The sequence below is a fragment of the Podarcis raffonei genome, chromosome 6 (assembly GCF_027172205.1).
Source record: "Podarcis raffonei isolate rPodRaf1 chromosome 6, rPodRaf1.pri, whole genome shotgun sequence".
Taxonomy (NCBI): Eukaryota; Metazoa; Chordata; class Lepidosauria; order Squamata; family Lacertidae; genus Podarcis; species Podarcis raffonei.
In genome coordinates this window covers 71657152-71670254 of record NC_070607.1, presented here as the reverse complement: position 1 = coordinate 71670254, position 13103 = coordinate 71657152, and the positions used below count along the sequence as shown (strand labels likewise).

Genomic DNA, 13103 nt, shown 5'->3' with positions numbered 1-13103 from the left:
CATCTTAGAAGCACAAGTTCCCATCGATAATCTCTGAAACCTGATTGCTTAAGTCCTAAAGCCAAGAGATGAAGAAGAGGGAGAGTGGCAATGTACAAGAAAACAAAATCCACAAGGAGTCCTGTGCAGATATTCGATAGTGTAAACAACTGAACTTGTGAAGAGTGCCTTGGGAGACACCTGCTCATTAACGGTTCCTCATCATCCTGGAAAAATGATAAACAAAACTGGGGGAGTGGGGGTTGATTTTGAGGAAGGATAACTGTAATGAGTGTTTTCCTCACACTCTGTGACATCTGGTGGGGAGAAAGCTCTTGGCTTTCCCACCATCCAACAGGCTGGTGGCCACTCCATAACGTTCTTTCAGGGGTGGCTGGCTAGAACCAGTTACCAAATTCAGTGGTAGATCTGGGAAAACCGGTCCTTTTACATGAGCTGCCAAGACCACTCTCTTTAGGCAAAGCTCTTAAAAGAAAGATGTTGCTTTAATGCCACCCCTCTGATTTAATTTGTATTAACAATGTTTTGTTGTGATGGCTGCTAATTTTTATGAAGACATTTTATGGGATGGGGTTTGGAGCTAAATGACATCTCAGGGGTCCCAGTGAGAAGATTTTGGAAAAGACTCAGGATTAAAAAGTGCAGAGAGTATATAGGAAACCAGTTGGGCCATGTTTGGGCCTTTGCCTGGTCATGATGCAGGTTTAACAAAACTATTATTGGTCTGGAGGGATCTGGAAAGATGACACATTGGGATTCCCCTTCCCTCCTCAAAACTATGGAATGTATTCATGCAGTTGTCTGCGAATGGAAAGGACAAGGCACGCAGCTTGTACTTTGGAACAGAGAATCAGAAAGCAAATCCAGAGGTCTGAGATTTTTTGGGGGGAGGGGATCTGTTGGGAGTGCTAAGCTGTGATCCACCTGTACCCAGCTTGTTAAATAAATACAAATACTACAAAACACCTAAGACCTCATTCCTAGTGCTGCTCCCCTGAAACCTCATAGCTTGGAGGACTGGGCTAAGCACACAACTATATTTTTCTTTGCTTGTTAACACATTTTGAGAACAGTAAGTAGGATATAATTTTTTTGCCAAAGAAACAAATAAAGTTGCTGTTTTCTTGGATGTTAATGAAAGGCACTTGCGCTTTGAGTACCTTACTGCTGTAGGAAAGAGAAGACCAAGTAATTCTGGCAAAGCCACCAATGACATACAGTAGTACCTCTGGTTACGAGCTTAATTCGTTCCGGAGGTCCATTCTTAACCTGAAACCGTTCTTAACCTGAGGTAACACTTTAGCTAATGAGGCCTACCGCTGCCCCGCCGCACAATTTCTGTCTCATCCTGAGGCAAAGTTCTTAACCTGAGGTACTACGTCTGGGTTAGCAGAGTCTGTAACCCGAAGTGTTTGTAACCCAATTTGTTTGTAACCCAAGGTACCACTGTACTTCCCTTGCAGCCTGTGACTTGGGGTCACTTCCACACCATGTTTAGAGCACATGACTTCCCCCAAATAATAATAGGAACAATAATTTACCCCTTGTAGAACTACGTTTCCCAGGATTCTTTGGAAGAAGCTATGTGCTTTAAATATATGGCATGGATGCAACTCAAGAAATGGGGAGAGGGGTATCAACAGCTTATAGCCATGGCAATATGAAGTTTGGCGAGAGAATAAGCAAGCAATGTTCCAGTGACACCACTGAATGACTGTAGCTTCAAAACTATCTAGCAACCAGCTGAATCCTCTCTTACCACTACATGTTTATTTCCCTCCTTCTTTTCAGAGTGGAAATATTACAGGTAGATAGTTTAAGAGGGTGTATTACCTGCCCACTCACAAAAGTCTTCAAACAAAACCTCTCTGCAGCATAAAATTATTATCAGTTGTTACTGCTGTTTTTTAAAAAGTTCTCTTCTTGAAGTTCAAGTGTCCCAATGTTAGAGAAGAATGAAGAGGATACTTATGCCAGATCAGAGCCTTTAGGTTGTCATTTTTCAAAAATAACCTCTCTTGCCCCAGTCCTAAAGTTTAACACACACTTTTGAACGCGGCATTAAGAGGGGGGAGGTGTCTCAATCCGCTTTCATACATGCATGCAATCTGTTTATGGGAGAACAACAGTTTTGTTGAATGAGGACCTTCTGATCGGGGCTGTAGCATTGTTAAAGCTCTTAAATGTATGGAAGAATAGGTTCTGCAAAGGAAGAATAAGCTTGGCTTTTGCAAAGGGAAGTTTGGCATGACTCACCCTATGTTATTCGAAGCATTATTAAGTATGCAGTTGGAACAGGGCCCATGGGCACATTCAGATACCCAAGAAACAATTGTGGGCCCTCACCCACCACATGCACCCCTCAATGCAAGGAAGTGTTTTAGCTTTTCCCAAACCTAAAGAGGGGAAGAAGTGATATTCCTGGACAGCACAGCCTACAGGGAACCCACCCTTGCTTACTGAAGTCTCTAAAAGACAACAGGTTTAGAAAAAAAGCCTTCTCTTGGAGCCAAAAGACTTCTTTTGAGCCTAACTACAATTGCCGCGGGGTGGGGGTGGGGGTGGGGGGTGGCTCTTTTTGGTGGGATTGCTGCTAGAAAGAAAGCATTAACCCTTCCCCAGTGGTGACTCCAAAATTTCCAACACACATCAACTAGCCTTCTATTGGCTACAACAGATGGCTTTTTTCAACCCTAATTTCAGCAAAGGAAGGGGCAGGGTGAAGGGTCCTCACGGTGGGGGTGGCGGCGGCCAGGAATGCTTTGGTAGGTTAATTCCATGCACTGGGCTGTTGAACCCTATCAAGAAAATGGTGCCATCACTTGTGCCTTGGGGTAAAAACTGGTCTCTGGAAGGGAAGCTACTTCCTAACAACTGGAATGATCTCAGCAAGTTGAGACACCTGTGTTATCTGGACATATTATGCTTTAAGGCCAGAGGGCAAGCTATCTGGGAACTAGTTTCAGCTATGAGAAAACACGTACACCAAATTGCTAGAAGATTCTAGCTTTTGAGACTTCTGGTTGGCTCACGGGGTTCCCCTGAGTTTTTATACCTTTGCATTTTCCTCTGCCTCCTGTTTTCTGTCATCTGTTACAGCCTTTAAAATCAACGCTCAATGGGATGGACAGAGTTAGGATCAGTTAACTTTTGTCATTATATTCTGGTTCATAATTCCTAACCATTCTTTCTAATCTACAGTGGTACCTCGGGTTACATATGCTTCAGGTTACATACGCTTCAGGTTACAGACTCCGCTAACCCAGAAATAGTATCTCGGGTTAAGAGCTTTGCTTCAGGGTGAGAACAGAAATCGTGTGGCGGTGGCACAGCGGCAGCAGGAGGCCCCATTAGCTAAAGTGGTGCTTCAGGTTAAGAACAGTTTCAGGTTAAGAACGGACCTTGGGAACAAATTAAGTACTTAACCTGAGGTACCACTGTATAACTTTTATGGGCCTTTGATTATCTCAAATGCTGCTCTCTTTTCTTTTCGTTTTTAAACGAAATCTACATCATTTAAATCCGGCGTTCTGTCTCTCTGGGGAACTGAATCCAGTTCCTAACTTCTTGTTTACTTGATTTTATCATCATTTTAACCAGTCCTTCACCTTTAGGTTCCAGGGACAGTCACATTAAAACTCAATGTTAAAAACAGTTTAAAACAACATACTGTGTAAGTTGGCAGCCTGAGGCTCAGGAAGCAGAAAGCCCCGTTCATACTTGCTTCTTTGGAATCTTAGGGATAGCTAGTAAAGTATGGGCCCAGGCAGGTTGGACAAAAAGAGTGTTGTGTTGTGGTGTATTATATAATACTTGGACTTAATTATTGGATTCTCATCCCTGTTTTCAATTCAAAGCATCTCACAGTATTAACAAAGTACACTAAATACATTTAGAATAGCTATAGCTCTGAATAGCAAAGAGTAAACAACTCAGAAGGGATATTGCTGCCACACCCTGCTTTTGTTTTCCCCAAAGTCATCTGGTTGGCCATTGTGAGTGAGAAATAAGGTGCTGGACTGGACGGACCCTGGGTCTGATCCAGTCAAGTTCCTCTTCAGGTAACCAGAAATTCTAGAAGACAGGTGAGCAAACAGTGGCCTTCACATCCCTTTCAAGTGGCCCTTAAAGTTAATATCAGGTGGGTAGCAAAGAAGGTGAAATTGAGAAAATGGGGTGGAAGAGTGAGGGAAAAGAAAGTAATGGAACAGGAATGAGATCCCATGCACCTTTGGTTTCACCACTACCACTGTAGAACTGCAATTCCTGATAGATCAATCACCTCTAAGGAAATGCAGGCCTAGGCAGAAAAAAAGGTTGTCCACCCTGGCCAAGAACTTTTACTGTATGTTAGGAACAAATGAGTTGAAGAAGAAATTGTTTTTAACAAGAGAGAGAGAAACCTAGATTTCTGGCCAAATATTTTGTAGACGAGTGCCACTTTGATATAAAGCAACAACTGCCCTCCATTATCCAGCAACTCTGCTAGAACTTAAGTTTTGAAAGTGTTTCAGAGCGCCACAAATTTCACTGAATGTTTTCTTTTAGAAAAATATTTACTTAACCTACAATGCTCGGCACAGCTGTGTGTGCAGAAGTCCTATTGCAACCAGATTGCATGCCAGTGGTTATGTGCCAGATCACAATCTTATACTGGAAGAAAGGAACTCAAGAGAAAGAAAAATATACAGTCAAGCTTCTACAAGGATTATGAGGATAATTTATTTTGGGCGTTAAAAATTATTGTTAAACCCACTGAAACTCTTATTCAACAACGGGTTACAAACATTACTACTTAGAGGTGCCAGTTCAGAACTTTAACCTAGCTATGAATTCGCTGGATGGTCTTAAGCAACAATAATCTAGCCACCTTGGCCTGTAACTCTATACCCATTTATCAGGGAGTAAGCCCCAATTGACTCAATGGAACTTAATTATGAGGAGAAACATGTAAGACTGCACTGCCCGGTGTCCCATTTATTTATCTGCAAATTTATAATTTGCCCTTTCTTAAAATATAAAGAGGTGGTTTACAACATGTAAAATAAAGTATTTTGTTTGGGAAATGCACTATATAAATAATAAACCTTGGTTAGTATTACTTTGGGGACGCGGGTGGCGCTGTGGGTAAAAGCCTCAGCGCCTGGGGCTTGCCGATCGAAAGGTCGGCGGTTCGAATCCCCACTGCAGGGTGCGCTCCCGTTGCTCGGTCCCAGCGCCTGCCAACCTAGCAGTTCAAAAGCACCCCCGGGTGCAAGTAGATAAATAGGGACCGCTTTCTAGCGGGAAGGTAAACGGCGTTTCCGTGTGCGGCTCTGGCTCGCCAGAGCAGCGATGTTACGCTGGCCACGTGACCCGGAAGTGTCTCCGGACAGCGCTGGCCCCTGGCCTCTTGAGTGAGATGGGCGCACAACCCCAGAGTCTGTCAAGACTGGCCCGTACGGGCAGGGGTACCTTTACCTTTACCTTTTTAGTATTACTTTGATAAGCACATACAGCATCATGGAATTGTGTATCCTGGGGAGGAATTGTTGTCAGAAATATAATGTATATAGCTATATGAAAGGCGTCATTGTGCCATGGCCACACCTAAGCAATAAAGTTAGAATGCAGCAAGGCAGGAGTGGACAATGAAAGGAGGCAAGGCTAGGACTGGCATGATCAACATTCCAGCTCAGGCCTCATAGTCCTGTAACAATAGCCCAATTTCAACTTTCAACATGTGGGTTTTATTTTAAGAGTTGGCTCATGCCTTGAATTGAATTGTTATTTATACATTATATGACGACATGCTTCTTCTATATATTTGGGAAAGTTCTTTGTTCGTCCACTATGCATTTGGACCTCTTAAAAACGGCTGAACTAAAATTTGCAGGAATGCTCCTGGGATCAAAGAGCAGGTTTGCAGTGGACAAACAGGGGACAGTTGAAAAGAGTAGCATGGCCTGAATGTGAGTAAACCCATTTATACGTACTTACAGAACAATCTTGTATGTGTCTACTCATAAGTAAGTCCCCATCAAATTCAATGACACAGTGTATACAGGTTTGCAGCCTTTCATTATAGTGCAATGAGAGATGGATATTTTAATTGGGGGAGGGGGGCTAAGCAATGGCTTCCTACTTCCAGCTACAAAAGTGTTTGAACTGAAAACAGATGCCTTTCTTAAAATAGTTTTGGGGCGAACACAGCAATTTGTTTTCATTTTGGACGTGCTGCACCCAGAGTTTTAGTACAGTATTGTTTTTGCATTTTTAACTGTTTTTAATTAACTTTTGCCTTGAGACAGTGTTTTACAAGGAGATGAATAAATTAACTGATGGTGATGATGATATGTTTTACTGCTTGCTTCTGCCTCATCTACGCTGCTCACCCTTTTAAGTTTCCATCAAGTTTGGTTCAGCTTTTCCCCATCAGGTTGTCACTACAAGGGAACAACTCGGTCAACAACCTTGGAGACTCTTATCCCAGAAGGCAAAGACAAATAAACACGATCAAGGCTTTTCAAAGCATGAAAACAAAGAAAACCTAGAGCTACATCCAAAAATCAGCCATAAAAGAAAAGGGGGGAAAAGTGGAAAAATACATCTAAACAGGAGCACCTGAAGTTTTTCAAAAGGGAAAGACTCTGGCCCCTCACAGAGCCACAACTTCCATAATTCCCAGGGAAAAGAAGAGTCATTGTTAAACTAAAGACGCACCAGACCACAAGACGCACCTAGTTTTTGGAGGAGGAAAGCAAGAAAAAAAATATTCTGAATCTCAGAAGCCAGAACAGCAAGAGAGATTGCTGCGCAGTGAAAGCAGCAATCCCTCTTGCTGTTCTGGCTTCTGTGATAGCTGCGCAGCCTGCATTCACTCCATAAGACGCCCACACATTTCCCCTTACTTTTTAGGAGAGAAAAAGTGAGTCTTATAGAGCAAAAAATACGGTACTCTGGAAGTTTTAGCTTGGTGAGGGGACTGGGTGTCTCCTAACAACTCTCAGCACCCTTAACAAACTACATTTCCCAGGATTCTTAGAGCGAAGCCATGGCTGCTTTAAATAGTACAGGTGGGGCCTATGAAAACAGTGTACAGGATACAAGGAGGTCTTGTAAAATTTCAGGAGATTCTCCCTAGGAACTCCTCCGTGGGACAGGAAAAGGGCAGTAGCTTCAAACACTTTGTAAACAGATGTTCTTGTGACGACTGTTTGCCTTGCAGGCCCAGCCCACAGACTGTAAACTTTGCAGGGCCTGAAAGGGCAGAGAAGCCAGAAGAGCACTTGACCCTGAGGCATTTTCCTTAACACACTTTCTGCTGTGCTTCTTAATCCCATCCTGGAGGAGGTAGAGAAGGAAAACATGGCTACTTTTTTTTCTTTCTTTCTTTCTCCATAGAAGCAACAACATCTTTGGCTCAATGCAGATGGCTGGCTGGCTGACAACATCCCCCCTCTACCCTTTCTTCCCAGAAAGTATTTAGCAAACCAGTCAGCTGAGAGAGCCAAAAGGGCATGTGGAAAATAAGCTGAAAGGAACACGTAACAGTCAGTCGCAGCTGCCTTGCCTGACCTCGCCATTCCAGCCCCCTGTGCCTCCTAGGCTATTTTAATCCTGTTTGCTTTCAAATGGGATGGCTGGGATTGGGAGACGGGGGTGGGAAGGAAGGAGAGAAGAGGGCATCTGGAAAGAAGCCAAGCTCGCTGCTCTCCTCCTACTTGACCCACCCCCTGGCATCTAAAGCAGCTGTTCTCCCCCCCCCCAAGCTCACAGCAGGCGGTTGGGAGGGAGAAAGCAAACTTCAGCCATTGCCCTTCGCCAGCCAAGACGTCAGCAGCTCTAGATAGGTGATGGCATATACATTGCAGCAGTCAAATACCTGGTAGTCAGAAAAGCCTCGTGATATTTTTGTTTTTGTTACTCCCTTCTCGACTGGGGCGGGCGGTTGAGCAAAGGGCGGGTGAGTAAGCGGTTTGTGAGGACAACAAGCAACTCAAGAGGTATTCAAGTCTCCGGCATGTGGGAGAGTCAGCTACAGTGTTATGAAAAACACAGCAGTGCAACACGTGATGGTGTCATTTCCATAGTGGCTTTTAAGGCGTCAAGTGCTCTTTGTAATTCCTCTCATTTCTCTTCATTATAATTATGTGCCTTTGCAACTTTGGTCCAGGGTTAAACCCTCCACCTTTTCCTGACAGGGCTCCTGTACCTTTAAGAGCTGCAGCAAGCAGAAATTCGATGGGATAAAGCTTTCCTCAACAGGAACAGTGTGTTGCCTGCCCATTATAATCTGTTAAAAACACAAGAACCTGTTCAGGGGAAAAGGTTGCATCCCAGGACAAGTAGTGTCCCCGCAGTCCCTACTTGCTTAAGGACCCTTCAATTTGTTGCTAAGTTAATATTTTAGCCCAGGCCAAGCTGCTGCACAGGTTCAAAGCAGGGGTGTGACCTCAAATGTGCTTGCACAATACTTAAGAGTTGCTCACTGACAAGGCAGCGTTGTCACAGCATGACAACACTTGAAAACCATTCCGTGAGCTTTCTTAGAAATTACTGGACAAGGGTTCCAAGAATAATTCAAACTTTCCACAGCTCTCACCAACATACCACATAATAACCCCAGAATGTGGTAGATTTCAAGCATCAAGCAAGAGACATTCTCTATGGCTTCCTTTACTAACCTGTTTCGCCTTCCAGATGTTCCAGACTACAACTCCCATCAGCCCAACAAACGTGTAATGGCTAGGGCAGATGGGAGTTGCACTCCAATACATCTGGAGATAAACAAGATATCGAAGGCTGATCTGTGGTGTGGCCTGTTGGGTGGAATCTGAATTTGGTGCAAAATAATACACACACAACAAAAGAGAACATTTTGGAGAAAACATTTGCTTCCAGAAGGGCATACAAAACCTTCAGGAATGCCAGTTCAGCAAGGCTTCAAAGACAGAAGAAGGGAGCCTACACAAGACACATCTATCGGACCAAAACAGATGCGGCACAGAAGATCACATAACCATAAGAGTTAGAAGGTACCTCTAGAGGTCATCCAGTCCAACCCCTTGCTCAGGACAGGATCTGCAATGCAGAGTGCCATGTAGAAGAATCTGTGATCAGATTTCCCAATTAATTTAAAAAGAAAAAGAAGCCACATCTTTACAATGACATGCCCAATGTAATATTCATTCCAGCATCCCATTCTCCACTGCAAATGTTTCGTCTGGGGGCTTGCCTTTAGCTATACAAAATTCCTGTTTGCCTCACTAGGGGAAAGTACAGATACCCATGCTGTGGCTTCCCCCCGCCTTCCAAAAAAGCCCAAAGTTAAATAGCAGCTTTGGGGAGGGACAGTATGGCCAAGGACAGGTTTGTTATTTCTACAGCCTCCACCAGAGTTGCTGCTCTGCACAAAACTGAAACACCACCCCAGCTGTTTTAAACAAAAAACAAAAACCCAAAACAAAATATTCAGGGGATCTGATCACAGATCTGCAGTATCACATCTGTTTCAGTCTTTGGATAAACAGTACTCAGATAACAGAATACTAAGGTACTTGCATTCCTGGGTGCTTTTTCTTTACTCAGTTTCTGGTTACATTGCATGAGGTGATTAGGAAACCTATCCAACCCCAGTCATCAGCTCCCTGGATGCCCTTAGTCAAGTCATTCCTCTCACCCTCAAATTCTTCATCAATAAAATAGGGGTGACAGAGAACTCACACACATAATGGACGTGGAGCTGAAAAAAATGGTAAAGTAGGCTTGTACAAGGTCAATTGCCTGGTTCTTTCTGATAAGAACTACCCCCAAGGGAATCAGACAGGGAAGTTTTTCTAAATTTAGGAAAATGGTTAACATAGCGAAGTACTGAGGTGGGAAAATAAAAAGTGAGGTGCACAATAGAGCTTTATTATTGATCATCATCATCAACTGTTTTTAAATAGGATTAACCAATAATATTGTTCTCTAGGTGGCTCAAACATAAATGAAAGTTAAAGACAAGTATGGTACAAGGGTCATTAAACACACAGTCTAAACATTACCAGCACAGATAGGAATAAAACCAGAGGACACCATCCATCCCCTGAAAAGTCTGGGAAACATGGCCTAGTTTTGGGGAATCACAAGTGGGTAGAGAGATGTTGCACCCTGGTTCTATGTTTGGGCAACCCACATTCCTCTGGTTGGCCACTGTGAGAAGAAGATGCTGGACTAGATGGACTAATGGCCTAATCCAGCGGGCTCTTCTTATGTTCTTCTGAAAATAAGAGGTCTTCACCTAGTGCCTGCACAACCTTAAAGAAGGCACCAGGCGAGTCTCTCTGAGAAGGGCATTGGGGTGCCACCAATGAGCAGGCCATCTTGCTTGTAGTCACTTTCCTCACTGCACTGGGCACAGTGACTCAGGGCAGGGCTTACAAATAGGATCAAAGTTCAGGTATATATGTGTGTGATATTTCAGATATCCTGGTTGCAAGCCATTAACGGGCTTGAAATATAAAACCAGCACTTCATGCTGGGTCCAGAGATGGACCAAAGGTCAGAGCAGTAGTTTATAAGATTGTGCACAGAGTGGCCAAGACAACCTAGTGCATTGGGTGTTGTACAATTATTGTTATTCTTATTACAATTATTGTTATTACAGATATCCCCCTTAACATCATTAGAATTCACCCAACAACACTGAAAAGTGGTAGAGATTCAGGACAGATAAAAAGGAGTACTTCACACAATGCAAATTTAACTTATGGAATTCCCTGCCGTTTTGAATGTCTATTAAGGATTAGATACAATAAATTCATGGAGGATCCTCAGTGGGTGCTAATTATGACAGCTAATTGAAACCTCCATGTACCAAAAAGGTTGTATCTCTCTCTGGATGCTTGAGACAAAGGGGAAGACTGTTTTCTTCAAGCTAGCCACTGCAGAAAATAAGATTCTGGACTAGATATAACTTTGCTCTGATCCAGCTGGACTCTTCCCATGTTATTTTGTGGGTGTGCACTAAAAAGGCATTCTGGATCACCAAGAGAATAATGATTAACCACTGTTGCCATCAATAGTCTTTCCCAGCTCTCTCTCTCTCTCTCTCTCTCTCTCTCTCTCTCTCTCTCTCTCTCTCTCTATATATATATATAACAAAAGGGAACACACTATTTTAGGAGTTGAATGGATACATAACAATGCCTCTTCTAAAAAGAATAAATCTACATTTGAAAACAGTCATTCTTTCTAGCTAACAACACTCTCCAAGTTGGCATCTGAAATAAGAGATCTTGTTTATATGACAAAAGTGTTTTTAACTAAGGTGTAATCCTTTAAAAAAAAAGAAAATAATGCAATAGTATTTCAGCAAACTTAACACAGCAATCCTAGATACATATAAGTCTAACTGAATGCCAAAATAGGGAGGGGGTGGATGACTAGAAAATACTTGATAATCTGATAAGCATCTATTCACTTGCAGACATAGCCATTAAGGGGACACAAGGGCCTTGACAGCTGCTTTGAGTCAAAAATGAATAATGGAAAATGAACAGGGTCAATATTTATGATAGGAGAAAACTATTGATGAGTCACTGACATTTTCTTGGAGGAAACACAAACCTGTCTGGTAAACATTCTTAAAAAGGATCATTCTGAAGCAGCAGGACCTGCTTATGGTGAAAAACTCCAAAAGCATTCAACTGATCTTCATTCAGCAAGCTGTCATTTTAATGCCCAGGCTGCCATAGATGAAGAGCAGTGCTCTTGCACAACTGCAATTCATCACAATAGGGATGTGCTAGAGAACTTCCCTGTGGACTCACTTCAGTGCTCTGTACTAGTTTTGTAAGTTATGCATGTGTTCTTGTTTTACATAAAATATTTTGTTTTCCTACCACCCAGTGGCCAAATTGGAATGTACTGGAAGAGGCAGAGAAACAGAATGAAAATAGATGAATCACAGAGATTAGGGATGGGAATTTTGAGGAGAAATGAGATCCTGTGCATCACACTCATCCCCTGATGACTACAGATCCTGCTCATCCTTCCATGTTTCTGAATTGCTTTATTTTACACAATTGATAAGGACTAGAAACTTTCCTTATTTTTTTAATGAACTATTATGCCCAAGAGAGGAATAAGTGTCCAGCGCTGTACTTATTTATCCTCTATGAAAGACAGTGGCAGAATACAACAACTAACAACAAAGTCCAACTGTTGGAGAAGTATAAACATCAACAACATACAGATCTAAATATAATCCTTAATTAAGGATTAATGACTATCAGTCTGAAGACAATTTAACAAGTGAGAAGGTAGTTATTTGAACACAGATTCTGGAATGTATTTTACATTTTCTGGAAGTACAGTACTTTTAGGACAGCAGATGTGTGAAAAACAGGAGAGCTTGATATTTCTCAGGAGCCCTTTAGCTGCCCTTGATCAGAACAGGGTGCTGGTTTCAAATGGAAGACCAACGAAATATACATTGTGCCTATTCCAAACCATCGCTCACCAAAGGCAGCTGCCAATTTCTAACCATGGGGGGGGGGGGAGTCATAGACTTTTGTCCCTCCTTTCAGCTTCTACAGTGGGTTTTTTATGTTTGTGTGTGTATTCTTAGATATTTTCAGCAAAAGGGGATAACAATCTGGAGACCCTAGAAATCTACCGACACAGCAGATTACCCAAAGCCACACTCTCTGCTCCATTAATCAAAACAGAAGAATGACAAGTGGGAATACTGTGGGCATAACAAGCGCTTCGAATCTCGGGGGCGGGACCTGCTGAATGCCTTGGATCCCATTGGAGGCAGCAAATATTTCCACCCGAGTGGGAGTGAAATGGCTCTCTTCCAGCGGAGCTCCTCTTTCAACCGCACATTTGGCTCTTTCGAGGGCTGGGGGTTTCTCTGGCACAGGGACTTGGCTTTCCAGCTCCGCGTTCCAAGCCCCCATCATTGCAGAGGCTGGACCACATCAATGTTCCCCCCCCCCCTTTTCTTATTTGTAGGCATTACATCACCGCTAGGGTTCGGCTGGGCTGCTGCAGCTGCTAATTACCTCGGGCTTCCTTCCTGCCTCCTTGCCCTGCCTGGCTCAGCAGCAGGAAACTTGAACGATCAAGCAAAA

General features: G+C 43.0%; 1 protein-coding gene across 1 annotated transcript in view; it reads right to left on the bottom strand.

The window, feature by feature from the left end:
• The window catches only part of MAP1LC3A (microtubule associated protein 1 light chain 3 alpha), a 38789-nt gene that overhangs the window by 24353 nt on the left and 1333 nt on the right, over nt 1-13103 (bottom strand). The window lies entirely within an intron of this gene.